Source organism: Anolis sagrei, chromosome 4 (assembly GCF_037176765.1).
Source record: "Anolis sagrei isolate rAnoSag1 chromosome 4, rAnoSag1.mat, whole genome shotgun sequence".
Lineage (NCBI taxonomy): Eukaryota > Metazoa > Chordata > Lepidosauria > Squamata > Dactyloidae > Anolis > Anolis sagrei.
In genome coordinates, this window is record NC_090024.1 from 239980712 (window position 1) to 240008189 (window position 27478).

A 27478-nucleotide genomic window follows, 5' to 3' on the forward strand; every position below is an offset into this window, starting at 1 on the left:
CCGTCTATCCTGACATTTAGGAAACGGGTGAAGGCGTGGTTGTGGAGACAGGCTTTCAATGAATGAGACAACACCCTAGGATTTTGGATGGAAGATGATGTATATTGATTTTAATATGATGACTGACCACTGTAGTTTTAAATATATTGTTATTTTAAATGTGTTACAGTAATTGTGAACTATGATATTTTACTGATTGTATGTGTTTTTATGGTTGGAAACCGGGCTGAGTCCCTCAATGAGGTGAGAAGGTCGGTATAGAAAACTTTGAAATAAATAAATAAATAAATAAATAATGTGAAAATGTCCTAAGAACATTCTACATCGAATCCTGGATGTTCATTGGAAGGCAGAGTTGACAATACCCCATGGGTGTGAATGAGCTAAGCTAAAGCAAAAGCAAACCGCTGCCTCCTCTCCTACCTTGCATGGTCATAGAATCCGAGACTCATAAAATCTCGTAGAGTTGGAGGAGACCTCATGGGCCATCCAGTCCAACCCCATTCTGCCAAGAAGCAGGAAAATTGCATTCAAAGCACCCCTAACAGATGGCCATCCAGCCTCTGTTTAAAAGCCTCCAAAGAAGGAGCCTCCACCATGGTCTGAAGCAGAGAGTTCCACTGCTGAACAGGTCTCACAGTCAAGATTTATTTATTTATTTATTTATTTATTTATTTGGTTTACGTCTACCCCGCCCTTCTCACCCCGAAGGGGACTCAGGGCGGCTTACAAAAACAAGGCACAATTCGATGCCCGTATCACACAACAGTAATAAAACAAAATAGCATAAATTAGCAATCAAACCACAATTCTACATTACATCTATAAACTGATAAAACCAATAAGACCAATAAAAATCCATACAAACCAATACAGACCAATTACTCCTTATTGCCGGTCAGCGTTCGCTATCTCATATTTTAAATTCCAATTCCACAATTGTCAGTCCTGTCAGTCCTATTCGTCTGGTTGTTCTTATTTAGTTAGCAGATTGCCCGAAGGCCTGGTCCCACAACCACATCTTTACCTTCCTCCTGAAGGAAAGGAGGGATGTCGATGCCCTAATTTCCCCCGGGAGTGAGTTCCACAGGTGAGGGGCCACCACTGAGAAGGCCCTGCTCCTTGTCCCCACCAGCCTCACTTGGGATAGCGGTGGGGTCGAGAGCAGCCCCCCCCCCCCAGATGATCTCAAATTCCAGGGTGGGACATAGAGGGAGATACGTTCGGACAGATACACTGGACCGGAACCGTACAGGGTTTTGTAGGTCAAAACCAGCACCTTGAATTGTGCTCGGAACTGAACCGGCAGCCAGTGGAGCTGACACCCTGGATCTAGACACTAGACTCCTATTTATGCAGGCAAAATCCCGTTGGCTTTTTTAGCTGCCACATGCCATTGTTGGCTCATGTTCACCTTCAAGAAGTTCTTCCTGATGTTCAGGTGGAATCTCCTTTCTTTGCTGTAGTTGGAACCCATTATGCCATTGCGTCCTAGTCTCCAGGGCTGCACAAGCCTGCTCCTCCCTCCCTATGACTTCCCCTCACATATTTATACATGGTCCTAATCATGTCTCCTCTCATCCTTCTCTTCTGCAGGCTAAACATGCCCAGCTCTTTAAGCCACTCCTCATAGGGCTTGTTCTCCAGACCCTTGATCATTTTAGTCGCCCTCCTCTGGATACAGTCCAGCTTGTCAACATCTTCCTTCAATTGCAGTGATTCCAGGTAAAGTGGTCTAACCAAGGCAGAATAGAGCAGGGGTAGCATGACTTCCCTGGATCTAGACACTAGACTCCTATTTATGCAGGCAAAAATCCCATTGGCTTTTTTTGCCGCCGCATGTCATTGTTGACTCGTGTTCACCTTCCTGTCCACAAAGACTCCAAGATTATTCTTCTTAATACTTATTGCCATCTTTAGCACAGTCTGATGTCCCAGCTTACACCTGCTAAATGTTGGAAGTGGTGCTATGCTTGCAACAATAGATGAGACAATAGATGAGACCACTGAAGGGGACTTCAGGATGCACCTGTAAACAGCCTCAGGTCTTGTCTATGGCTCTGGGACTTTGCTTTGCCCAGTCTTCTTTTGACAATCCAAAAGAGAGATGACTGCAGAAAGGATGCGTACAGATGCAGAGAAGGACATGGATGGAAAAAACAGCCCCCACTGAACACATCACAATGTAGCCAGCAAACACACAATGCCAAGGAACACAGCCAGCAGTGGTCATCCTAGGGTGCCTTCCATTCTTTCATTTTCCAGAGGCCCAGCTGGATCCCACAAAGTACGGGCCAATGCCGCATCCTCAGTCCCGGCACGTCTCCCTCCTTTGTTTTACAGGTGCTAATAAGGGAGCGGCTGTACCGCCAGCGACGCCTGACACATTTATCACGACCGCAACAGCAGCAGCTGCAGCTGAGACCCTGAGTGTGGCGTCCACCGAAAGCAGTGGCGACAACAAGGAGAGGGAGAGATGAAAATATGTGCTCGGTCTCTCTCTCTCTCTCTCTCCTGCTGCCAAGATATTATGGAGATGGGTTGAGGCTGGCTGTGTGCAGATGCATCGGTGACAGGGCACCTCTTGGCCTTTTGATTTCTCCCAGACTTAATGACTAGAGTCCTACTTGATGCACGGGGATCAGGCACAGAGCACCACTCCTTTCATAAGCCTTTTAATCATGTGCCAAACCGAGAGATTTGCAGCTTCAGTGCCCAACCAGGTAGAAAGCTATGGGGAAAAAAGTGTAAGCTGAGATATGAGCAGCACAGGGCATCTTTTCTCAACCTGGTGCTTCCAGGTATGGTGGATTACAATTCCCATAATCCTATGGGAGTTGAAGTCAAACGGGATTGGAGGGCACCAGTTGAGGGGCTGGCTCAGGCCAACAGACAAGAATCATAGAATCATAGAGTTGGAAGAGACCTCATGGGCCATCCAGTCCAACCCCCTGCCAAGAAGCAGGAATGTTGCATTCAAATCACCCATGACAGATGGCCATCCAGCCTCTCACCACAGATGGCCATCCAGCCACCACACTCCAGGGCAGAGAGTTCCACTGCTGAACAGCTCTCACAGTCAGGAAGTTCCTCCTCATGTTCAGATGGAATCTCCTCTCTTGTACTTTGAAGCCATTGTTCCGTGCCCTAGTCTCCAGGGAAGCAGAAAACAAGCTTGCTCCCTCCTCCCTGTGGCTTCCTCTCACATAATTATAGATGGCTATCATATCTCCTCTCAGCCTTCTCTTCTTCAGGCTAAACATGCCCAGCTCCTTAAGCCGCTCCTCATAGGGCTTGTTCTCCAGACCCTTGATCATTTTAGTCGCCCTCCTCTGGACACATTCCAGCTTGTCAATATCTCTCTTGAATTGTGGTGCCCAGAATTAGACGCAATATTCCAGGTGTGGTCTAACCAGAGCAGAATAGAGGGGTAGCATGACTTCCCTAGATCTAGACACTATGCTCCTATTGATGCAGGCCAAAATCCCATTGGCTTTTTTTGCTGCCACATCACATTGTTGGTTCATGTTTAACTTGTTGTCCACGAGGACTCCAAGATCTTTTTCACACGTACTGCTCTCAAGCCAGGCATTGTCCCCCATTCTGTCTCTTTGCATTTCGTTTTTTCTGCCCAAGTGGAGTATCTTGCATTTGTCCCCGTTGAACTTCATTTTGGCCCATCTCTCTAATCTGTCAAGATCCCTTTGAGTCCTGCTCCTGTCCTCTGGTGTATTGGCTATCCCTCCCAATTTGGTCCCGTCTGCAAACTTGATGATCCTGCCTTCTAACCCTTCATCTAAGTCATTAATAAAGATCCTGAGCAGGACCGGGCCCAGGACGGAACCCTGCTTGTGGCACTCCTCTTGTCACTTCTTTCCAGGATGAAGAGGAAGCATTGGGGAGAATCACCCTCCGGGTTCGTCCATTTAACCAATTACTGATCCACCTCACCATAGTTTTGCCTAGCCCACATTGGACTAGTTTGTTTGCCAGAAGGTCATGGGGGACCTTGTTGAAGAGTTCTTTCTCACACCCTGGACTTTCCACAGATATATAAACCCGATTTTCCTAGTTTCCAACAGACCTCACAACCTCTGAGGATGTCTGCCTGAGATGATTTTAGAGGTTTTTAAATACTGGTATCCAGATGTTGTTCATTTTCATGGTTTCTTTTTTCTGTTGAAATTGTCCATATGGCTTCTCTGTGTACCAGGATTAAAACACTGGTAAAGAAGAACCCTCAAAAACAGGGGAATTCCAGACAAGAAACAATCAGAGCTAGCTAATCAACTCCCAACAAAGGATTCTCCCAGGCAAGAAGAAGCCAGACCTTGAAAACCGCTAGGCCATTAAATGCTAATCAAGATGGCCAATTGCTACATTTGCACCTACATCAAACAGACAAGAGTTCTTTCTCCCACCCTGGACATTACACAGATATATAAACCACATTTCCTTGTTTCCAACAGACCTCACAACCTCTGAGAATGCCTGCCATTGATGCAGGTGAAACATCAGGAGAGAATGCTTCTAGAACATGACCATACAGTCCAAAAAACCTACAACAACCCAGTGATTCTGGCCATGAAAGCCTTCGAAAATACATTTTATTAGCACAGTTTCCAAGTGTTTCCAACAGACGTTGTGGTATTCTTTTGCAACTATAAATTACCAATTGACAGTCTTTTTTCAGTTATTTTAAGACTTGAAACTTTGTAACTAAAACAGAAAATACATTGAATTAAGACTATATAAAAATATAAAATGAACCATACGATTTAAATTATGTTGTGTTATGGAACTCCTCTTCATGATTTGCTTAAAAAAAGCTTCAAACCCCCCACCCCCTCAAATTTTTTTGGGCTGTCCCAGTTTTCACTTGTGAAATGTTGGAGGGTATGGCACTGACTTCATCTGGACATAGCCAGAAGCAGGCATGTAGCTGCCCCCCCCCCCCCGAAATTCTCATGGTGGTCCGAGAGAAGGCCTTACTGGTGCATTATTTAAACTGTTACGTTTATTCATATCATGATCTGATCACCCTACTTAATCTATCCCATATGCATGGGGTATTGGGGTAACAATACAAAAAGTTTGCTAGGGTAGACCCTCTTTCGCTCAGACTCAGCCCCCACCGAATCAAACTCAGCCCCCCCCCCCCCCCCCCGAATCAAAATCCTGGCTACAAGACTGGCCAGAAATATATAGAATTCTGTACTGATTCCTTTTCCAAGTACTGAATCAGTGGTTCTCAACCTTCTGAATGCTGCGACCCCTGGATACAGTTCTTCATGTTGTAGTGACCCCCAACCATAACATTATTTCGTTGCTACTTCATAACTGTCATTTTGCTCCTGTTATGAATTGTAATATAAATATCTGACATGCAGGATGGATTTTCATTCACTGGACCAAATTTGGCACAATACCCAATGCGCCCAAATTTGAATACTGGTGGGGTTGGGGAGGGGATGGGGTTGAATTTGTCATTTGGGAGTTGTAGTTGCTGAGATTTATAGTTCACCTAAAATCAAAGAGCATTCTGAACTCCACCAATGATGGAATTGAACCAAACCTGGCACACAGAACTCCCATGACCAACAGAAAATACTGGAAGGGTTTGGTGGGCACTGACCTGGAGTTTTGGAATTCACCTTCATCCAGAGGGCATTGTGATTGATCAAGACCAAACTTGGCACAAATTCTCAATATGCCCAAATGTGGACATTGGTGGAATTTGGGGAAAATAGACCTTGGCATTTGAGAGTTGTAGCTGCTGGGATTTATTGTTCATCTACAATCAAAGAGCATTCCAAACCCCACCAACAATAGAATTGGGCCAAACTTTCCCCATAGATCCCCCATGACCAACTGAAAATACTGTTTTTTCTGATGGTCTTTAGCGACCCCTCTGACACCCCCCTCACGACCCCTCCAGGGGTCCCGACTCCCAGGTTGAGAAACGCTGTATGGAATGATCATGCTTTGCTTCAGACAGGATCCGAGACCTTTAGGCCGCCATTGCCTGATGCATAACTCCAAATATACTACATCCATCTGGGAGGACAGACTCTCTTTGAAGGCTGATGTTGCATTATCTCTCATACATTCATTTATTTAGCTCATAATCTTCCTTATTGCTATTATATCTCACTTGCCAAGTGTGGTATACATTCCCATACCTGCAGGATCAGTACCCATAGTTTCACCTACCCAAATGACACAAAATATGTCATCTTTAGAAATTTTTAGGTCCTCCAGGTGATTCAATAGTACGCTTCCAGCATTCTTTTGAAATATTATCCATCATTTCCTGTTTCTGTGGTAAGTTCAGGCATGTATCCCTTGTGGAAATTGTACTTTATCATCGATTGTTGGCGTTAACTCCATCTCTGTTTTCAGGTGCCTTTAGATCCTTGAAAGCTCTGCTATTGACAAAAACACTGTGCCTTTGATGCCAGAGCTTAGGATGCAGTCCCGTCAGAAGAAGCAGGTAGGTCTTCAGAGGTGAGCCAATACTGGTAGGGGTCCTGCTTCAGGCATGTGGTGTGCCATGCTCTGAATGCGCAGAGCTCTGTGCCTTGCCCCACAAAGCATGGGGCCCTATGGGACATGAAGTCCAACCACCCTGCTCAGTGCAAGACCTCCAGCTTGAGCATTCCCAGCAAGGCAGCAGCCCCAGCCCTTTTGAAAACATCAAGAGAAGGAAACCCAATGTAATTAGTTCCACTGTCAAACTGTTCTTGCTGTCAAGAGGTTCCTTCTGATGTTGAACTGAAATCTAGCCTTTGGTTAGCGTCAAACCATTAGAATTACTGTATATATTCATGTATAACTCAACCTCATGCATAAATCGAAGGCAGATTTGGGGGGCAAAAAATATGGATTTTGATGTGACTTGTGGATAAGTTGAGGGCCATTCCATTGAAAGGGAAACAACCACTGCCAACTTAGGGTCGGCCACCCTTGATCAACACCATTGTTTTCATACCTAGACATTTAAAATGACCAGAAGTGGTATTGAAGTGGAGAAAGTAGATTGCGTTCGGTGCTTTTTGGGGGTTCTCCCAGAACAGACTATTATTTATTTATTTATTTATTTATTTATAGTATTTATATTCCACCCTTTTCACCCCACAAGGAACTCAGGGTGGATCATAGTGCACATATACATGCCTAAACATCGAATACCATAAACCAGGGGTCCTCAAACTACGGCCCACGGGCCACTTCCGGCCCGCAGAGGAGGAGCGCCCCTCCCCCCACACACAATGCCCCTCCCTTGGCTGGTTCACACTATCCGTCAGGCCTGATGGGCAGTGTGAGCCAGCGAAGGGCGGCTGCCCCGCGCGGCCTACTCTCACGTAAAGCACCTTGGGCCTGATGGCCAGCGTGAGCGTTCTATGCAGTCATGCCGGCCACATGACCTTGGAGGTGTCTAGGGACAATGCCGGCTCTTCGACTTAGAAATGCAGATGAGCACCACACCCCAGAGTCAGACACGACTGGACTTCATGTCAGAGGAAAACCTTTAACTAGGAAAATTGTGGAAGATCCAGGGTGGGAGAAAGAACTCTTGTCTGTTGGAGGTAGATATGAATGTTTCAATTGGCCACCTTGATTACCACTTCATAGCCTGACAGTTTTGAGGGAGAATCCGTTGTTGAGAGGTGATTAGCTGGCCCTGATTGTTTCTTGTCTGGAGTTCCCCTGTGTTTGAGTGTTGTTCTTTATTTACAGTTATAATTTTAGAGTTTTTTTTAATACTGTTAGCCAGATTTTGTTTAGACTAGAAATAGGAAGATTTCCCATTCTCCGCTCCTGGAATTACTGCCTAAAGAGGCCTAGAAAGAACCCTCTCGAAGGGCCCTTCCACACATCAAAATAAGATATGTGCAATGTGCATAGGAATTTTTTTATTGATTTTTTTTAAAAAAAGTATAGTCTGGCTCTCCAATGGTCTGAGGGACAGTGAACTGGCACCCTGTTTAAAAAGTTTGAGGACCCCTGCCATAGACACATAACAAATATAGACAGACACACAGAGGCAATTTAACTTTCCAGCTTCATGAGGGTATGCTTTAAATTCTGGCCACTGGAGGAGCTGTTGCTTCACCGTCCACTTGTGACACAGATACTTCCTCATTCTTTTGCACACTGCTGGAGAGTTTTATGGTATCGTAAATTAGTTAAATTAGCCTCCTTGCATAAGCGGTACCTAAATTTCCTACTTGACAGATGCAACTGTCTTTCAGTCTGCAAAGGTCAACAGCAAGCTAGACAAATGCTCGGGAGCTTACTCCAAACTGAGCTGGTTTCATACTCATGACCTTTCAGTCAGTAGTGATTTTAATGGAGCAGACTCTCCAACCAGCTGTGTCACAACCTGGTTCTCCAAGACCAAGCTCTCACCTTTTGCCATCTACTCAGAGACAATTCTTCTTATGATCAGAATGAAGGTATGGAACTAATATTGGACCCTGGATATCAACCCAGGTTGTTTGACTGAAATTTTTATAGATGAGAACCAAGCAGGTATGGGCAAACTTTGGTCCTCCAGGTGTTTTGGACTCCATCTTCCACAATTCCTAACAGCCTACTGGTTGTTATAGAGGGTAGTTCTATGTTCTAAGGCAGCAGAGGACAAGCATGTGCTCATTGTGGCAACACTTGGGAATTTAGAAAGCACAGCCATGTCATCTCTCAATATTGTTTTCCCGTAGAAGAATAAAGATGAAGCAACAAAATAAAGAAAATGGCACAAAGGATCAGTGAATAGTGCTTTGTACAATGTCCAAAACCAGACAGACATGCACGTAGTCCAGAGTTACACATGCAGATGTTGTGAGCAGCTTCACCATGACACAACTTGTTTATCTAATCCAAGAAAATAGACCACCAGGCCAAAAGTTTCACCCAACATATGACACTAGATTGTGACTCACCACAGACCATTGTTCAGCATAAAGGTCTCTGACCCAAATAAACAGATAACCAAATATGCAGAACTGATTCTAGAATAATGAAAATGCTCTCTGTATGATAATAATGGAAAGACTGAGTTTATGCTTCTAGATGACATGGAGCATCTCCTCCAAATTCCAACCTTGGAAAATATACTAGCTAGGAATAAGTATGCACGTGTAATTAATAACTTGTGGATACTTGTTGGAGAGAGTATAGGTAGTTTTACTGTCAGCTCACACTTATTTCACATGCCAGTAAGATAATGCTCAAGATCCTGCAAGGAAGACTCGAGCAATACATGGAGCAAGAGTCACCAGATGTACAAGCTGGGTTTAGAAAAGGCAGAGGAATGAGAGATGCAATTGCTAATATCCACTCGATAATGGAGAAAGGAAGGGAGTTTCAGAAAAAAACATCTATTTCTGTTTTATTGACTATTCTTAGTCCTTTGACTGTGTGGATCATAATAAATTTGTGGCAAATTCTTAATGGTATGGGGATACCAAGTCACCTTATCTATCTCCTGAGGAATCTGTACAAGGACCAAGTAGCAACAGTAAGTAAGTATTGTCGAAGGTTTTCATGGCTGGAATCACTGGGTTGTTGTAGGTTTTTTCGGGCTATATGGCCATGGTCTAGAGGCATTTTCTCCTGACGTTTCGCCTGCATCTATGGCAAGCATCCTCAGAGGTAGTGGAAGAGATGCACAACGTCATCTTGAAGCATAAACTCAGTCTTTCCATTATTATCATACAGAGAGAGTTTTCATTATTCTAGAGTCAGTTCTGCATCTTTGGTTATCTTTTTATTTGGGTCAAAGCATACCTTTGAGGATGCGTGCCATAGATGCAGGTGAAACGTCAGGAGAGAATGCCTCTAGACCATGACCATATAGCCCAAAAAAACCCTACAACAACCCAGTAAATAAGTAAGTAAGTAAGTACTTAAAGCAGTGGTATTCCCCGTAGTCACCTACGGATGTGAGAGCTGGACCTTAGGGAAGGCTGAGCGAAGGAAGATAGATGCATTTGAGCTGTGGTGTTGGAGGAAAGTTCTGAGAGTGCCTTGGACTGCAAGAAGATCCAATCAGTCCATCCTCCAGGAAATAAAGCCCGACTGCTCACTGGAGGGAAGGATAGGAGAGGCCAAGATATGAAGACAGGAAAGCTTCGAGAAGACAATTATGCTGGGGAAAATGGAAGGAAAAAGGAAGAGGAGCCGACCAAGGGCAAGATGGCTTGAAGTGACTGGCTTGACCTTGAAGGAGCTGGGGGTGGTGACGGCCGACAGGAAGCTCTGCCGTGGGCTGGTTCATGAGGTCATGAAGAGTTGGAAGTGACTGAACGAATGAACAACAACAATAACAACAAGAGTAAGAACTGACCATGGAACAACAGACTGATTCAAGATTGGGAAAGGCGTATGGCAGGATTGAATACTCTCACCCAACCTATTCAACTTGTATGGAGAACACATCATGCGATGTGCGGGGCTGGACGAACCCAAGGCTGGGGTTAAAATGCTGGAAGAAACATTAACAACCTTAGATATGCAGATAATAATATTTGGATGTCGAGGTGGAGCTGACGAGCCTTCTAACCAAGGTGAAAGAAGACAGGGCAAAAGCTGGGTTGCAGCTAAACATAAAAAAGAACCAAGATTATGGCAACCAGACTGACTGATAACTGGGAAATAGAGGGAAAAACATGGAGGCTGTGACAGACTTTGTATTTCTAGGTGTAAAGATGACTGCAGACACAGACTGAAGCCAGGAAATCAGAAGACACTGACTTCTTGGGAGGAGAGCAAGGACCAATCTCGACGAAATAGTGAAGAGTAGAGACATCACACTGGCAACAAAGATCCACATAGTTAAAGCAATGGTATTCCCTGTAGTAACCTATGGATATGAGACCTGGACCATAGGTAAGGTTGAGTGAAGGAAGATTGATTCTTTTGAACTGTGGTGCTGGAGGAAAATCCTAAGAGTGCCTTGGACCGCAAGAAGATCCAACCAGTCCATACTCCAGGAAACAAAGATGAAGTCCTTTGGCCACAAAAGGAGAAAACAGGAAAGCTTGGAGAAGACAATGATGCAGGGGGAAATGGAAGGAAAAAGGAAGAGGGGCCGACCAAGGCCAAGATAGGTGGATGGTATCCTTGAAGGGATTGGCTTGACTTTGAAGGAACTGGGGGTGGCCACAGCTGACAGGGAGCTCTGGTGAGAGCTGGTCCAGGAGGTCACGAAGAGTTGGCAGTGACTGAACGAAGAAACAAATATTGTCAGCTGTCTGTATCCACTGATTCTGCATCCATGGGTACCACCATTCATATCATGAAAATATTCCCTCGCCAATTAATTTTCCCCCATCAAAAAAGTAAAGCTTGATTTTGCCATTTTATATAGGGGGCACCATTTTAATTTGCCATTCTATTTGATGGGACTTGAGCATCCACAGATTGTGATATCCACGAGAGTCCTTGAAATACCTGTATATACTTAAGCCGGCCTTGGGAATCTATGCATATGTAGCCACCTTTAAAAAATGGTTCACGCTTTGACAGATTCTCCCCAGGTCAAAGCTAAACACCTGGCAAATATTTTCCCCACTCGAGGAATATTGTCCTAGTAATTTGGTGGAAGGGGAAAAGGGCTCATCTCAGCTCCTTATTGATATTCATCCCTTGCTGCTTGTAGCGTCTCCAGCAAATCTCTCTCTTCTCTCATTCCTCTCTCCCTTCTGAACTAAGATTCTAAATCGCTCGAGGCTGAAAAATACCCACCGCTTTGCTTACGTCCCTTGTTTGCACTAATGGGAAGGCTGCATGCTTATCAAATTAAAGAGATAGTCTCTCAGATAGAGACGAGCCATCGCTGGACTCGAGATCGGGCCCCAACAGACATGACAGCAGGCATCCTGCCACATCATCATGAACTGGCTTAGGATCACAGCATTGTCATATCTCTGGGTTTGGCCCTGAATCTCCAGCTCTGTTGGACGGCATAAAAATTCTCCATTTTTTGTTGAGCTCTGTTCCAGGAAAGAGGAAAAGGTTGTGTACTTCTAGAACAGTGAATCCCAATCTTTTTTTGACCAGGGACCACTTGACCAGGGACCACTCTCCAACATTAGTACCAAAAGGGTTATGAATCAGTTTTTTTTATCAACTTGAGATTTGGTTTGGTTATTTGGGGTGCTGATTCAGAAAACTATATTGGATAGACCACATCAGCTCTAGTTTCTGATGCAGAATATATGCCATCCAGTAGTCGCCATCTGCTCACCCACAGAAAACCATATTTAATAAGACTCAGCACCATAAGAGGGTTTCACAAGACCAGTCACTCTTATTCCAATGGTGTAGTAATGGTGAGGCACTGACCATATTTTAGTTCTTGTGGACTATTGATGGTCCATGGACCACAGGTTAGGAACCACTGTTCTAGAAGGTTGGCTTGCTACAGTTTGCAGGTCTTAACTGATTTGTTGCTGCAATGTGCAAAGGTTTTTGCAGGATGTTGTATTAGTTCTTTTCCCCCTTCCTACCAACCTTTGTGGTGCTAGGATTCACTCTCCATTCTTCCCTGCATCAATCTTCTGGTTGAATGAACTTAGGCTAGATTAAATGTTCTTTATTCGGTCTTCCTAAGTAGATGAGAAGGAATAATAGTTTCATTGCTTTTGATCTGGTGGGAGGAACATTTTGCTGAGATTTCTCTCATATTTTCCAAACAAGAAAATGCAGAGTGTATAAACATTCTTAAATAACCATTTGTGAGCAACTGTGGTTGGCATGTAATACTTAAAGACATTGCCAAAGGCTACTCCTAGGTCTCAGGTTTGGCTCCGAAACCTCAGGGACTGGGCTGATCCTGAACTAAGGATAGTTTCTAGATCAAGGAAAGTCATGGTACCACAATTCAAGAAGGATAGAGTGACCAGCTGTAGAGTGTGATGGAGGCTCCTTCTTTGGAAGCTTTTAAACAGAGACTGGATGGCCATCTGTCAGGGGTGATTTGAATGCAATATTCCTGCTTCTTGGCAGAATGGGGTTGGACTGGATGGCGCATGAGGTATCTTCCAACTCTTTGATTCTATGATTCTATGACCAAAATCGTCAAAGGTCTGAAAATCATGCATTCTAATAAGGAGCAGCTTAGAGGTTGGTTTAGCTTGGAGAAGACGAGGGAAAGAAATGCCCTGTTTAAATATTTGAAAGGATGTCATATTGATGATGGTGTCAGCTTTTCAGCTGCTCTAGAATCTAGGACACGGAACAATGAATTAAAAGTGCAGGAGAAGAGATTTCACCTAAACATTAGGAAGAACTTCCAGATGGTGAGAGCTGATGAACAGTAGGATCTGCTGCTGCCTAGGAGTCAGGTGTGATCATCTTCTCTGGAGGCTTTGAACAGAGGCTGAATGACCATCTGTTGGAAGGACTTGGATTGTATGGTCCTGCATGACAGAAGGGCTGGATGGCCTTCCAACCTCATTATTCTATGACAACCCTAGAATTGAATTGATATGCAATGCTTGTGTTCTCTGTGGGAGAGCAGAGATGTAGCTAGCTATGTCTCCAGGCCCATTGCACAAACAGAGCCAGCAGTGTGGCCAGTGTGCCATGGATCTCATAGTGCAAAGGGCATCAGAAAACCCCAGGACTTCTTGGGTAGTGGGGAATCCTCTGATGCCATAGGCAGAGGCGGCCCTAGGTAATTTTCAATGGCAAGCAAACAGTATTTAGGCGAAGCGGAGGTGGGAGATACCTCCAGCCGGAGGGGCTCTCTCTCTCTCTCTTGGTTCCAATGGCTGAAGAGAAAGTCAGGAGAAGAGGCGACTTTTGGTGCGCATGCTGGGGTCTTCAGGCATGCCTCTGGACCCGAAGTGGGCCAGGTGGGGCAGCTTGGTCCCTTGGCCCACCCGCGGATTGGGGAGAGGAGAGGAGGCGGGGGGAGCACCGGGGGATCAGGAAAGGGAGCCGGTCATGGGGAAGGGATCTAACGCGGAGAACGATCGAGTGCCAGCTCTGCTCACGCACCCGGTAGCCAGGTGGAACAGGAACGAGAGGGGCTAGGCGAGGCTCAAGGGCCCGGCCCCTTTGGGAAAAGAATCGCCCGGCAGCGAGGCAAGAAAGCCGAGGCTCCCCCCGGACTGCTAGGGCTGTTATGAGCTGAGAGGGCGCTCCTCAAGTGGCAGTCGAAGGGCATTTACAGAGGCGCCTCTGCGCCCCTGGCAAAAAAAAGTGTCTGCGACCGCTTACTTCACATAATGGACGAGCCGCCCCTGGCCATAGGACACTATATATGACCTTGTCACAATTTGCTGGAAGGTTTTTTGGGGGGGGCTCTGTAAAGGACATAGTTATGACGTTGTAGGATTATGAACCGCTCCCTGTAATACAGGATCGTGGCTTGCATGTTTAGTGCGCTTCCAAAATTTCCTCGTAAATAAGTCAACAGCAAGACAGCTTGGGATCTATTGCCCGAGAACAGGCATCATTATCTTGCGATAACAAGCCAGAGATAAGCAATTGCTGAAATTGGATTGTGGGAAAATAAACGAGGCCCATTCCCCCAGCAATTCCAGCGGATCGGTTAGAAGGTTTGACCCTCCCCTCCCCTTTACCTTTAGAAATGCTACATTTTTTGCAAGCTAAACAGCCCCAGGATAGAAGGCTCCCGAGTCCATTCTGGAGACGGCTAAAAACTGCCGACGTGCGGCATTAAGGGCCGTGACGCTGCGTGTAACACCTTGATTCCTGTCGCCGCGCCAAGAGCCGAATTTGTACAGAATTGCAAAGTGCTTATCGGGAAAGTGCTTCCATTATCAACTTTGCAGATAAACGCTCTTTCCCAACTCCCCCTTGGCTTGACCGATGTTAACTTCTTCCTGCCAGGTTTCAGCATAATAAGGGTCTTCTGGATGACATTTACAGCCGAGTCCCAAATCCGCGCTTCCTTACCATCGCTGGGTTTTTATCGCACAAAATTATCCGAGACCCATCATCTCCTCCCTGGCACAGAGGGCTTCCATTCACAGCAAACAGTGAGGACTCTGTTAAAGACAATTCCCTGCTGATTCGAATATATATGTATTTTTGTCCTTAAAGGTGAAGGCGGCAGCTTGGATTTCTTCATGACAGCTGTTGATGCGCCCATGACGGCAGAGGAAAGTGGAACTATTGGTCCCTAAGTGCCTGTTTTAAGGTTCCTTTGCAGTCTGGCAACCTTTGGGCCAGCTGTTCGAACGACTGGATACTTCCACCGAGAAGAAAGTCCATCCCGGTTCACACGTTTCAACAGGCCAACTGGCAGCAAATTCAATCGCTTTCCGTTTTCCCTGGCAAAGAATTGCTGCGGTGATGAAAACATTTGCTAAACCGTACAGATGTCATAAAGTACCACTCTTTAAAGCATTGCACTGGCTGCCAGTATGTTTCTGGTTTGAATTCCAGGTGCAAGTCGTGGTTTTTTTGGCATACATCTGCATGGAAATGTTCCCATCGAGGTGGATAACTGTGGTGGGTCCTAGGGCCAATTATCTGGCCGTGGGACATCACAGAGCAAATCCAAAGGTTCTGAGAAGCCTACTGCTAGTTTTGAAAAATGAGTACTTTTAAAAAATATATTGAACCATGCATATGGGCTCTGCAACCAATTTAAAACATGAATCGTTATTCGATTTTGCTTTAAGTGTCATGGGCTGCGTTCTTCCAAATCCCATAATTTGTGGTCATTAGAGCTCTCTGTAAGATACAGAACCAACCTGGACACAGCATTTTATTTGAGAACATAGAAATGCTGGACCACTCTCACAACCACCATATCAGACTACACAGAGAAGCCATTGAAATCCACAAGCATGTGGACAATTTCAACAGAAATGAACAAAATCTGGCTACCAGTATTAAAAAAAACTCTAAAATTACAACAGCACAACAACAGAGAGGAAACAAACAAGGACATCTAATCACCTCTCAACAAAAGTTTGCTCTAGGCAATGTCAGGCCATTATATGCTAATCAAGGTGGTCAGTTGAAACATTCACACCTAGCTCCAGCAGACAAGAGTTCCTTGTCCCGCCCTGGTCTATCCACAGATATATAAACCCATTTTCCTAGTTCCAACAGACCTCACTACCTCTGAGGATGCTTGCCATAGATGCAGGCAAAACGTCAGGAGAGAATGCCTCTAGACCATGGCCATATAGCCTGAAAAAACCTACAACAACCCACTCTCTATAAGATACATTTATTATCCCTACCTCAAATTGAAATCTCAGACATATAGCTCCCAACCTTTCCTCCCTTTTCCCTATTTACCCTGAGATTGCTCCTGCTGAATGATTACCTGGGGGAACATCATTATACTAGAGATAACCTTGTGTTGGGAATCTCCTGATTAGACTACTGCAATGAGTTTTACCTGGGGCTGGCCTTGAAGACAACTCTGAAGCTGCGTCAAATAGAAAATGCATCAACTGGATCAGTAGCTGAGATACTATATATAGACATGCCAGTCTTAAAAGAATTGCACTGGCTTCTAATATTTTTCCAGTCTGAATTCAAGGGAGCTTGTTACAATTTGAAATCTTAAATGACATGAGCATTGAGGTCTGCTGGAAGTGGATATGATCTTCCTCTCAGTCTAACCCAGGCATGGGCAAACTTCAGCCCTCCAGATGCTTTGGACTTCTACTCCCACAATTCCTAACAGCCTACCAGCTATTAGGAATTATGCGAGTTGGAGTCCAAAACACCTGGATGGCCGAGGTTTGCCCATGCCTGAGTTCAATACACACTCAGTCCTCCACATTTACTAGGGTTAGAGGCACAGGACCACTGTGAAAATGGGGGAAAAACATGAATTAATTCTCTCCCCCACCCACTGCCACGATTTTAGATCTAACAGAATGCAAGAAATCTCTGGATCCTCCAGTGTAGGTTTAAGGTGGACATCTGCTGGAGGTTGGCCTAGAGAGGATTCTCTAGATCCTCCTGCACAACTATATAGTCAACATAGAAATCGATCAGAGTTGGTGGAGGCTCCTTCTTTGGAAGCTTTTAAACAGGGGCTGGATGGCCATCTGTCAGGGGTGATTTGAATGCAATATTCCTGCTTCTTGGCAGAATGGGGTTGGACTGGATGGCCCATGAGGTCTCTTCCAACTCTTTGATTCTATGATTCTATGCACTGGAGGACCTAGAGATTTTTGTGTCGTCATCACATGCAGTCAGGGCTCCGTTTCCATGCACTTTGGAAAGGGAGTCCCACATGGCCATCACATGACATATAATCAATTTTGGTGGGACTCTATGAGACTCCATTTCCGCAGCACATAGAAACCTCATCACATGCAGTCTGAGCTCTGTTTCCATGTGCTTCAGAAAGGGAGTCCCACGAGGCTGTCGCATGACATAAGACCACTTTGGGCAAGACTCTGTTTCCGCAATACATGGAAATGGAGCCCAGACTTCAGGAGTTGGGTGTTACTTGACAGCAAACTGGAAAAAAATGGGAACCAAGGGGGAATATGGGGAAAGGAAATGGGATAGTTGGCCATCCAAGAAGACAGACCTCGGTGATAGGGAACAAAGTAAAATGGTTCCCTCCACTTTTCCCCGCTTTCCTCCTGTTCATGGGATGAGGTCCTTTGTTGTTGTTAATTTGTTCAGTCATCTCCGACTCTTTGTGACCTCATGGACCAGCCCACGCCAAAGCTCCCTGTCGGCCATCACCACCCCCAGCTCCTTCAAGGTCAGTCCAGTCACTTCAAGGATGCCATCCATCCATCTTGCCCTTGGTCGGCCCCTCTTCCTTTTGCCTTCCACTTTCCCCAGCATCATTGTCTTCTCCAGGCTTTGCTGTCTCCTCATGATGTGGCCAAAGTACTTCAACTTTGTCTCTAGTATCCTTCCCTCCAATGAGCAGTCGGGCTTTGTTTCCTGGAGGATGGTTTGGTTGGATCTTCTCGCAGTCCAAGGCACTCTCAGAACTTTCCTCCAACACCATGAGGTCCTTAGAGAGACCATATTAACCAAATATATGAACATTCTTATCAGTAGGAGTTAAGACTGCAAATATGGAGGGTTGATTGCTCTCTAAGAAGTTGTGGGAAAGGACAACAGCCCTGATGCCCAACTTGTGGGAATACCTTCTCCCCTGATACCTGATTGCCACCAACACTGGTTTCGTTTCGGTGCCAAATAAAGATACAGCTGTTCCTTAAAGCCTTTGGCCATCAGTGATTTATCTTAAAATCCCAAAGCATACAGCTTTAAACTCCCTTAATCTGTTCAAGCTGTTTAAAGTTGCTAATAGTATTTAATATCATTTTAGTCTACTTAAATTATTTTTAGTTGTTTTAATTGTGTTAACTTGTTTGCCTTGATGTTACTTGTACGCTGCCCTGAGGTCTTTTGATATAGGGTGAGACAGAAATATTTAAATAGGTAAATTGATAGATACATAAATAAAATTTTGTCTAATGCAAGCTGGGGAAGGTTTCCATGCAGGAAGCATTGCTCAATTGGTAGACGAGCTTGGGAAAGTTACCTTTTCTGCATTACATGTCCCTGAATGAACAAACTACCTTGAGCTGGTGGTGGGTTCTGGGAGCTGTAGGTCAAAACGCCGTGTCAGACTACACAGAGAAACCACTGAAATCCACAAGCATGTGGACAATTTCAACAAAAAGGAGGAAACCATGAAAATGAACAAATTCTGGCTACCAGTATTAAAAAACTCTAAAATTACAACAGCACAACGACACAGAGGAAACAATCAAGAACATCTAATCACCTCTCAACAAAAGATTGCTCTAGGCACTGCCAGGCCATCAAATGCTAATCAAGGTGGTCAGTTGAAACATTCACACCTAGCTCCAACAGACAAGAGTTCTTTGTCCCACCCTGGTCATTCCACAGATATTGCAACGGTGCGAGTGGCGCCACCTATGTATAGAATTCTTAGTTGTAAGATTTAAACTGTTGTTTCATGCTTAATCCTGCCCCTTTTTATACTGCTTATGTATAGTTGTATGGATTGGTTGCTTGTAGCTGTCAATCAGTACTGTTTGGCTCCACCTCTTCCTGCAAGAGGGGAGAACTTCCTTTTTCTTTTCATTCTGCCATCAGAGTTCGTACCAGATGGACGTGAGTAAGAGGCCTGACTCTAAAGGACCCTGTTTTAAGTTACCTCTTAGCACCAGTTCTGAGGTTTTTTACCCCTGGGACTCATGCTTTATGTCCAGATCGTCCTGGATAACATTGAGGAGACCCAGGCGCCTTCAAGCTGGTTCTTTTGGCACCAAAGGAAGATCCTGAGTCTTCAAAACATGGGCCATCTGAACTTGGGTTGTGGTTCGCTCCGGCATTCACAGCCACTGAGGACAGAGGAAATTTGGTGAGGCTTCTCAGCTTCAAACCCCTTGGACCCAGGACTAATTGAGACTGAAATGTATGTTTTCCTTCACCCCCCTAAAGTTTCCCAGTTAATTGCTTTGAAGAAATGACTTTGTGATAAATAAAACTTACTTTGAGCTATTTACAGCTTTTGGGGTTTTTGGGAGTTCCAGTTTCCTAAAGGAGGGCAAGAAGCAATCCCCTGGGGAAAGATGCAACGTCCATCCCTCTTTTATTGAGAATAGCCCCCAGGCGCGATGGCACAGATATATAAACCCATTTTCCTAGTTCCAACAGACCTCACTACCTCTGAGGATGCCTGCCATAGATGCAGGCGAAACATCAGGAGAGAATGCCTCTAGAACATGGCCATATAGCTTGAAAAAACCTACAACCCAATGATTCTGGCCATGAAAGCCTTCGACAATAAATCTGGCAGAAGCTGACCATAGGGTCACTCTGGAAGACCTATAATTTCCAAGACAGGTGTTATCTCTGGTGAAATAAAATTAGTATTTTAAACATTCAGAACTTTCTGAATTTCGTGGGGTCCCTAAGCCCCTAATCCCTTCAAAAGTGGGTCTATTATATATTGTAATATCTATCATAGCAGCCCCCAGGCGAATGCAGACAGCACAAAGCTATTCAGTTCAATTTTGTGTACACATAAGCCAATCACGGAGTTGGAAGTCCCAACTGGAATGCCAGCCACTCTTATTGTTACTGTCGCGGCTGCTGTTATTATTCTTTCATTTCTATCCCACCTTTTCCCCAATACTGGGACCCAAAGGGATTTGCAAAAATTTTAAAACGCCCACAGTCAAAACACTTATAAATGAAGACACACAGAATGTATTGTTAAAATGAAATACAATGACACAGAGACATTAAAACCGATCAAAACAGTTTCATTTAAAAACATCCAGATGCATTTAGACCAGGAAATCAGACTACTGTTAGCAGTCAAATTTAAAAACCTGCCAAAAGAGAAGGGGGGGGGGGATCCCATGGAACAATAGCAAGGAGAGAGCCATTGTAGACTCTCCAGAGAGGTAATCCAAAACTTGGGAGCAGTCACTATGGCCCCTTCTACACCGCCATATTATACAGATTATATATGAGTCTAAGGTAAAGGTAGGTAAAGGTAGTCCCCTGACATTAAGTCCAGTCATGTCTGACTCTGGGGTGTGGTGCTCATCTCCATTTCTAAGCCGAAGAGCCAGCGTTGTCCGTAGACACCTCCAAGGTCATGTGGCCGGCATGACTGCATGGAGCACCGTTACCTTCCCGCCGGAGCGGTACCTATTGATCTACTCACATTTGCATGTTTTCGAACTGCTAGGTTGGCAGAAGCTAGGGCTGACAGCAGTAGCTCACGCTGCTCCCCGGAATCGAACCTGTGACCTTTCGATCAACAAGCTCAGCAGCTCAGTACTTTAACCCACTGTGCCACCGGGGGCTCCTTATATATGAGTCTGCATTGCCATATAATCTAGTTCAAAGCAAATATTTTGGATTTTATATGACAGTGTAGAAGGGGCCCAAGAAGACCCCTTTCTTTTGAAATTCTGTAATATTGTGCAAATGTTTTTGTGAAGGGAAAGAGGAAGAGAGACATAGAACAAGGTATGGAAACATTTTAATTTTATTTTATTTATTCAACTTGTATACCGCTACTCCCAACTTGGCTCGGAGCGGTTTACAGAAACAGATTAAAACAATACAATTAGCTTTAAAATGACCATAACAATAACAATAGGCAACGAGAACAGGCATAGCCCGGGTTGTTCACCCATCGAAAGCTTGCCGGAAAAGAAAAGTTTTACAGGCTTTCCGAAAAGCAAGTAGGTCTCGGATGGTTTGAGTTTCAACTGGCAAGGCATTCCATAAATAAGGGGCCACGATCGAGAAGGCTCTATGCCTAGTAGATGACAAATGATAGGTCCAGATGTTAGGGACTGCAAGCAAATTTTGGTCTTCAGGGTGACGTCAGGAGAACCCACTGCTAATCCCAGTGTAGATCCTAGCCTGCCTCTTCTCAGCCAATCAGGAGAGGGAGTGGGAAGTCTGAATAGCTATCAAATTCTATAAAATGCTAGAATGTCCTTTGCTAAACTTTGGAAGCTGGACTCGACTCCCTTAAGAACACAATGGTTGGAGAAAGTGACAGACATCAAAGAAATGGACGAATTGACTTACTGGCTTAGGCAAAATAATGGAAATGGAACAAAAAGGACTGATTGGAGCACTTTTGAAAACTACATGGAAAAGGAACTCTAACGGAATAAAGAGACAATGATTTCAGAAAAGGAGAGAGAATGAATGTAAATAAAAGGATTAGGGAAAAGTTGGGAGAAGCGAAGGAAGAAGAGGGGAAGTCGGTTTTAGATATATGATGTTTTGGTGTGAGTTTGTCTCTGTTGTATATGTCAAATGTTGTTTGTATGTATTTTTGCTTGTTGAGTGTTTTTCTTATTTCAGAATTAATAAAAACTATTTTTAAAAAAATGTCATGTATTTTCTCTGTGAATTTGTGCTTATAGCTTTTGAAGCATATTGTTTGCACTTGCACCCTATTTGGTCAAATCATAATAAACTTTTGTAGCTTTCACTTCAACCTGGAGTGCTTGTCCTAAATCTGGCCTGATCTGGTTTTGTGGAAGCTCGCCAGGCACAGACCTCCTTATCCATGGTCCTAGCTGAAATCTCTCCAGTCTAACCAAAACATATTTGACTTGGACTATTTCTTTTCTAGATCTGTAGACACTCTATTCCTATTAATGCAGCCCATAATTGCATTAATAGAATCATAGAATCAAAGAATTGGAAGAGACCTCATGGGCCATCCAGTCCACCCCATTCTGCCAAGAAGCAGGAATATTGCATTCAAATCACCCCTGATAGATGGCCATTCAGCCTCTGTTTAAAAGCTTCCAAAGAAGGAGCCTCCACCACACTCCGGGGCAGAGAGTTCCACTGCTGAACGGCTCTCACAGTCAGGAAGTTCTTCCTCATGTTCAGAGGGATTCTCCTCTCTTGTAGTTTGAAGCCATTGTTCCGCGTCCTAGTCGCCAAGGAAGCAGAAAACAAGCTTGCTCCCTCCTCCCTGTGGCTTCCTCTCACATATTTATACATGGCTATCATATCTCCTCTCAGCCTTCTCTTCTTCAGGCTAAACATGCCCAGCTCCTTATGCCGCTCCTCATAGGGCTTGTTCTCCAGACCCTTGATCATTTTAGTCGTCCTCCTCTGGACACATTCCAGCTTGTCAATATCATTCACTTTTTATTTATTTATTTATTTATTTATTTATTTCTTGCATTTATTGACCGCCCCTCTCAGCCCGAGGGCGACTCGGGGCGGTGAACAACAACAAGGAAGACAGTGTACAGTGAGCCGTAACGATACAAACCAGACAATACAACATAACATATACTTATACTAAAAATCCGCTTCGTCAGGTCCTGGGGTCATAGCCAAATATTCGTAGTCCTAGTTCATTCCATTGTCATTCAATACACTCAGTTGAAGGCCTGCTCGAAGAGCCATGTTTTTAGGCCCCTACGAAAGGCCATCAAGGAGGGCGCCTGTCTAACTTCAACAGGGAGGGTGTTCCACAGCCGGGGGGCCACCACCGAGAAGGCCCGCTCCCTCGTCCCCGCCAGACGTGCCTGTGAGGCAGGCGGGACCGAGAGAAGGGCCTCCCCGGATGATCTCAAGGCCCTCGTGGGCTCGTAGGCCGAGATGCGGTCTGCAAGGTATTTTGGGCCGGAACCGTTTAGGGCTTTGTAGGATAACACCAGCACCTTAAATTGGGCCCGGTAGCAGATCGGCAGCCAGTGGAGCTGGGACAGCAGGGGCGTTGTATGCTCTCTGCGTCCAGCTCCCGTTAGCAACATGGCTGCCGCGCGCTGGACTAGCTGGAGCTTCCGGACCGTCTTCAAGGGCAGCCCCACGTAGAGAGCGTTGCAGTAGTCGAGGCGGGATGTGACCAAAGCGTGTACCACCGTGGCCAAGTCAGACTTCCCAAGATACGGGCGCAGCTCGCGCACGAGCCTAAGCTGTGCAAATGCTCCCCTGGTCACCGCTGAAACCTGGGGCTCCAGGCTCAGCGATGAGTCCAGGGTCACACCCAAGCTGCGAACCTGCGCCTTCAAGGGGAGTGCGACCCCGTCCAGCACAGGCTGTAACCCTATACCCTGTTCGGCCTTGCGACTGACCAGGAGTACCTCTGTCTTGTCTGGATTTAATTTCAGTTTGTTCGCCCTCATCCAGACCATTACAGCGGCCAGGCACCGGTTCAGGACTTCGACGGCCTCCTTAGTAGTAGGTGGGAAGGAGTGACAGAGTTGGACGTCATCTGCGTACAGGTGACACCGCACCCCGAAACTCCGGATGATCTCACCCAGCGGCTTCATGTAGATGTTAAACAGCAAGGGGGACAAGATGGAACCCTGAGGAACGCCACAGGTCAACGGCTGTGGCGTTGAACAGGAGTCCCCCAGCAACACCTTCTGAGTACGACCCTCCAGAAATGACCGGAGCCACTGCAGGGCAGTGCCCCCAAGGCCCATCTCTGCAAGGCGCCCCAGAAGAATACCGTGGTCGACGGTATCGAAGGCCGCTGAGAGGTCCAGGAGCACCAACAGGGACACACTCCCCCTGTCTAGCTCCCGGCGCAGATCATCCACTAAGGCGACCAAGACCGTCTCGGTACCATGTCCCGGTCTGAAACCAGACTGTGCCGGATCCAGAATATCCGTGTCTCTCAAGAATACCTGGAGTTGTGAGGCCACCACGCTTTCCATGACTTTGCCCAAGAAGGGAAGATTGGAAACAGGCCGAAAGTTGTCCAATTTAGTGGGGTCCAGTGATGGTTTCTTCAACAGCGGCTTTATAACAGCCTGTTTTAGGCTCGCTGGAATCTTGCCTTCCCGAAGGGAGGCATTAACCACCACCGTTACCCACTCGGCCAATCCCCCTCTGGCCTCCTTAAGAAGCCAGGATGGGCAGGGGTCTAGGATGGACGTGGTGGGTCTCATTCCTCCAAGTACCTTGTCCACATCCTCGGGTTTCACAAACTGAAAAGAATCCAATAAAAACTGACAAGCAGGTGCTTGTGTCACATCCACGGAGACTGCATCTAATGTGGCGTCCAGCCCAGAACGGATCAAAGCGACTTTGTCTGCAAAGAACCGAGCAAATGCTTCACAGCGCGCTGCCGAGTTGTCAGGGCTCCCACCAGTGGGGGGAGTTAAAAGACCTCTGACAACCCGGAACAACTCCGCCGGACGGTTCTTTGCAGACGCAATAGTGGCCGCAAAGAAAGTTTTCTTTGCGGCTTTTATTGCCGCGGCATATGCCCTCAAAAAGGACACAAACCGTGCTCGGTTTGACTCGCTTGGGTCCGATCGCCACACGCTCTCTAGAACCCTCTTCCTTCGCTTCATCGCTGCCAGCTCCTCGGTGAACCAAGGGGCTGGTTTAGCTCGGTTACTTGAGAGGGGACGTTCTGGAGCGATCATGTCAATAGCCCTGGTCATCTCCCCATTCCAGAGAGCGACCAAGGCCTCGACATTGTCGCCTACCGCGGTGGCGGGAAACTCCCCAAGAGCCGTCAGGAATCCGTTCGGATCCATTAGCCTCCTGGGGCGGACCATCTTAATGGGTCCTCCACCCTTGCGGAGGTTAGGGGGCGCAGTGAGCCTAAATCTAATCAGGAAGTGGTCGGTCCACGGCAACGGAGAGATGGACAACTCCTCCACACCGCCACCCTGCTCCCATCCCTGGCAGAAAACCAAGTCCAATGTGTGTCCAGCACAGTGGGTGGGGCCAGTTATTTGTTGGGACAGCCCCATGGTTGCCATGGCGGACATGAAGTCCTGAGCCGCACCTGTGAGGGTTGCCTCGGCGTGGATGTTGAAGTCCCCCAGCACCAGAAGCCGTCGGGACTCCACCGCCAGGCTCGAGACCACCCCCGCTAGCTCAGGTAGGGAGACTGTAGTGCAGCGAGGTGGACGGTACACTAGCAGAATCCCTATTCTGTCCCGGTCACCCACCCTCAGGTGGACGCATTCAAAATTTGTGGTCTGCGGGATGGGGCTCCTGGTTAGATGGATGGTATCTTTATAGACCACTGCGACCCCGCCTCCCCGTCCTCCGGCTCTTGGTTGGTGTTGCACGGAGAAACCTGGAGGACAAAGCTGGGAGAGATTTACGCCCCCCGCTTCATCCAACCAGGTCTCCGTGATGCACGCCAGGTCTGCCCGCTCCTCCAGGATTAAATCCTGAATCCAAGTTGTTTTCCCGTTGACAGACCTGGCGTTCAACAACACCACCTTCAAGCCAGAGGGCCCACTCACCTGGTTACACCAAATTCCCTTAGGAGACCTATTGGGAATAGTTAATTTGGAAAAACGGTCCGAATTAGGCCGAATTCGAGGTCTCCTTCTCCCGCATCTCCTCCTTCCCACCACGACCTCTATGGGGGCCCCTCGGCTAGTGGAACACCTCCCCCCCTCCATGCCGCAATTATGAGCCATAAGATTACTTCCTCCTACGCTTGTTGTTAGGTTTATTGGTTCTTGCCAGCATCCCCCCTCCCCCCCCCTAAGCTGCCACATCACACTGTTGAGTGGTCTTTCGCCTGTGATCTACAAACACCCCATCTGCACTACGATATAATGCATTTTGATGTAGTTAAACTCATACAATACAGTTCAATGCAGCTAAACTGCATTATATGGCAGTCTAGATGGGGCCAAAGCTGGACTGGATGGCCCATGTAGTCTCTTCCAGCTTTATGTTTCTATGATTCTTTCACATGTACTGTTGTCACTCATTTTATATCTGTGGGTTTCATTTTTTCTGCCTAAGTGCAGTACCGTCTCTTGAATTCTTGCACTTGCTATTTCCACATTCCTTGGGCCACATTGTCTGCTTCTTTTCTGTAGTTGCCTGAATTCCATGTCTCAATGATCACTTGAGGCTTTCTGCTCTCAAAATGCTGAGATTTGGGGATTGAAAGAAAATTTTCATGGGGATAGAGGGGAATTATTGTTATTTGCTGGTGCAAGGTTCTCTTGCCACCCTTTCCTATAGATATACCCCTCTTTCCAGTCATGACTGCTGGAAGATTGTCTACTTTTGTGTTGGGAGATGTTGAGGTGGGTGAATTGATGTCCTTCCACAGTTGTGATATGCGTGGATGCATCAAGTTTGCAGACAACACCAAATTGGGAGGGATAGCCAATACTCCAGAGGACAGGAGCAGAATTCAAAACGATCTTGACAGATTACAGAGATGGGCCAAAACTAACAAAATGAAATTCAACAATGACCAATGCAAGATACTCCACTTTGGCAGAAAAAACAAAATGCAAAGATACAGAATGGGGGACGATGCCAGGCTCGAGAGCAGTATGTGTGAAAAAGATCTTGGAGTCCTCGTGGACAACAAGCTAAACATGAGCCAACAATGTGATGTGGTGGCAAAAAAAAAGCCAATGGGATTTTGGCCTGCATCAATAGGAGCATAGTGACTAGATCTAGGGAAGTAATGCTACCCCTCTATTCTGCTCTGGTTAGACCACACCTGGAATATTGTGTCCAATTCTGGGCATCACAATTCAAGAGAGATATTGATAAGCTGGAATGTGTCCAGAGGAGAGCAACTAAAATGATAAAGGGTCTGGAGAACAAGCCCTATGAGGAGCGGCTTAAGGAGCTGGGCATGTTTAGCCTGAAGAAAAGAAGGCTGAGAGGAGATATGATAGACATGTATAAATATGTGAGAGGAAGCCACAGGGAGGAGGAGGGAGCAAGCTTGTTTTCTGCTTCCCTGGAGACTAGGATGAGAAACAATGGCTTCAAACTACAAGAAAGGAGATTCCATCTGAACATGAGGAAGAACTTCCTGACTGTGAGAGTCATTCAGCAGTGGAACTCTCTGCCCCGGAGTGTGGTGGAGGCTCCTTCTTTGGAAGTTTTTAAATGGAGGCTGGATGGCCATCTGTCAGGGGTGCTTTGAATGCAATGTTCCTGCTTCTTGGCAGGGGGTTGGACTGGATGGCCCTTGAGATCTCTTCCAACTCTTTGATTCTAT

General features: G+C 46.0%; 1 protein-coding gene across 3 annotated transcripts in view; it reads right to left on the reverse strand.

The window, feature by feature from the left end:
- LOC132773014 (tyrosine-protein phosphatase non-receptor type substrate 1-like) overlaps window positions 1-27478 on the reverse strand; it is a 659100-nt gene that overhangs the window by 409811 nt on the left and 221811 nt on the right. The window lies entirely within an intron of this gene.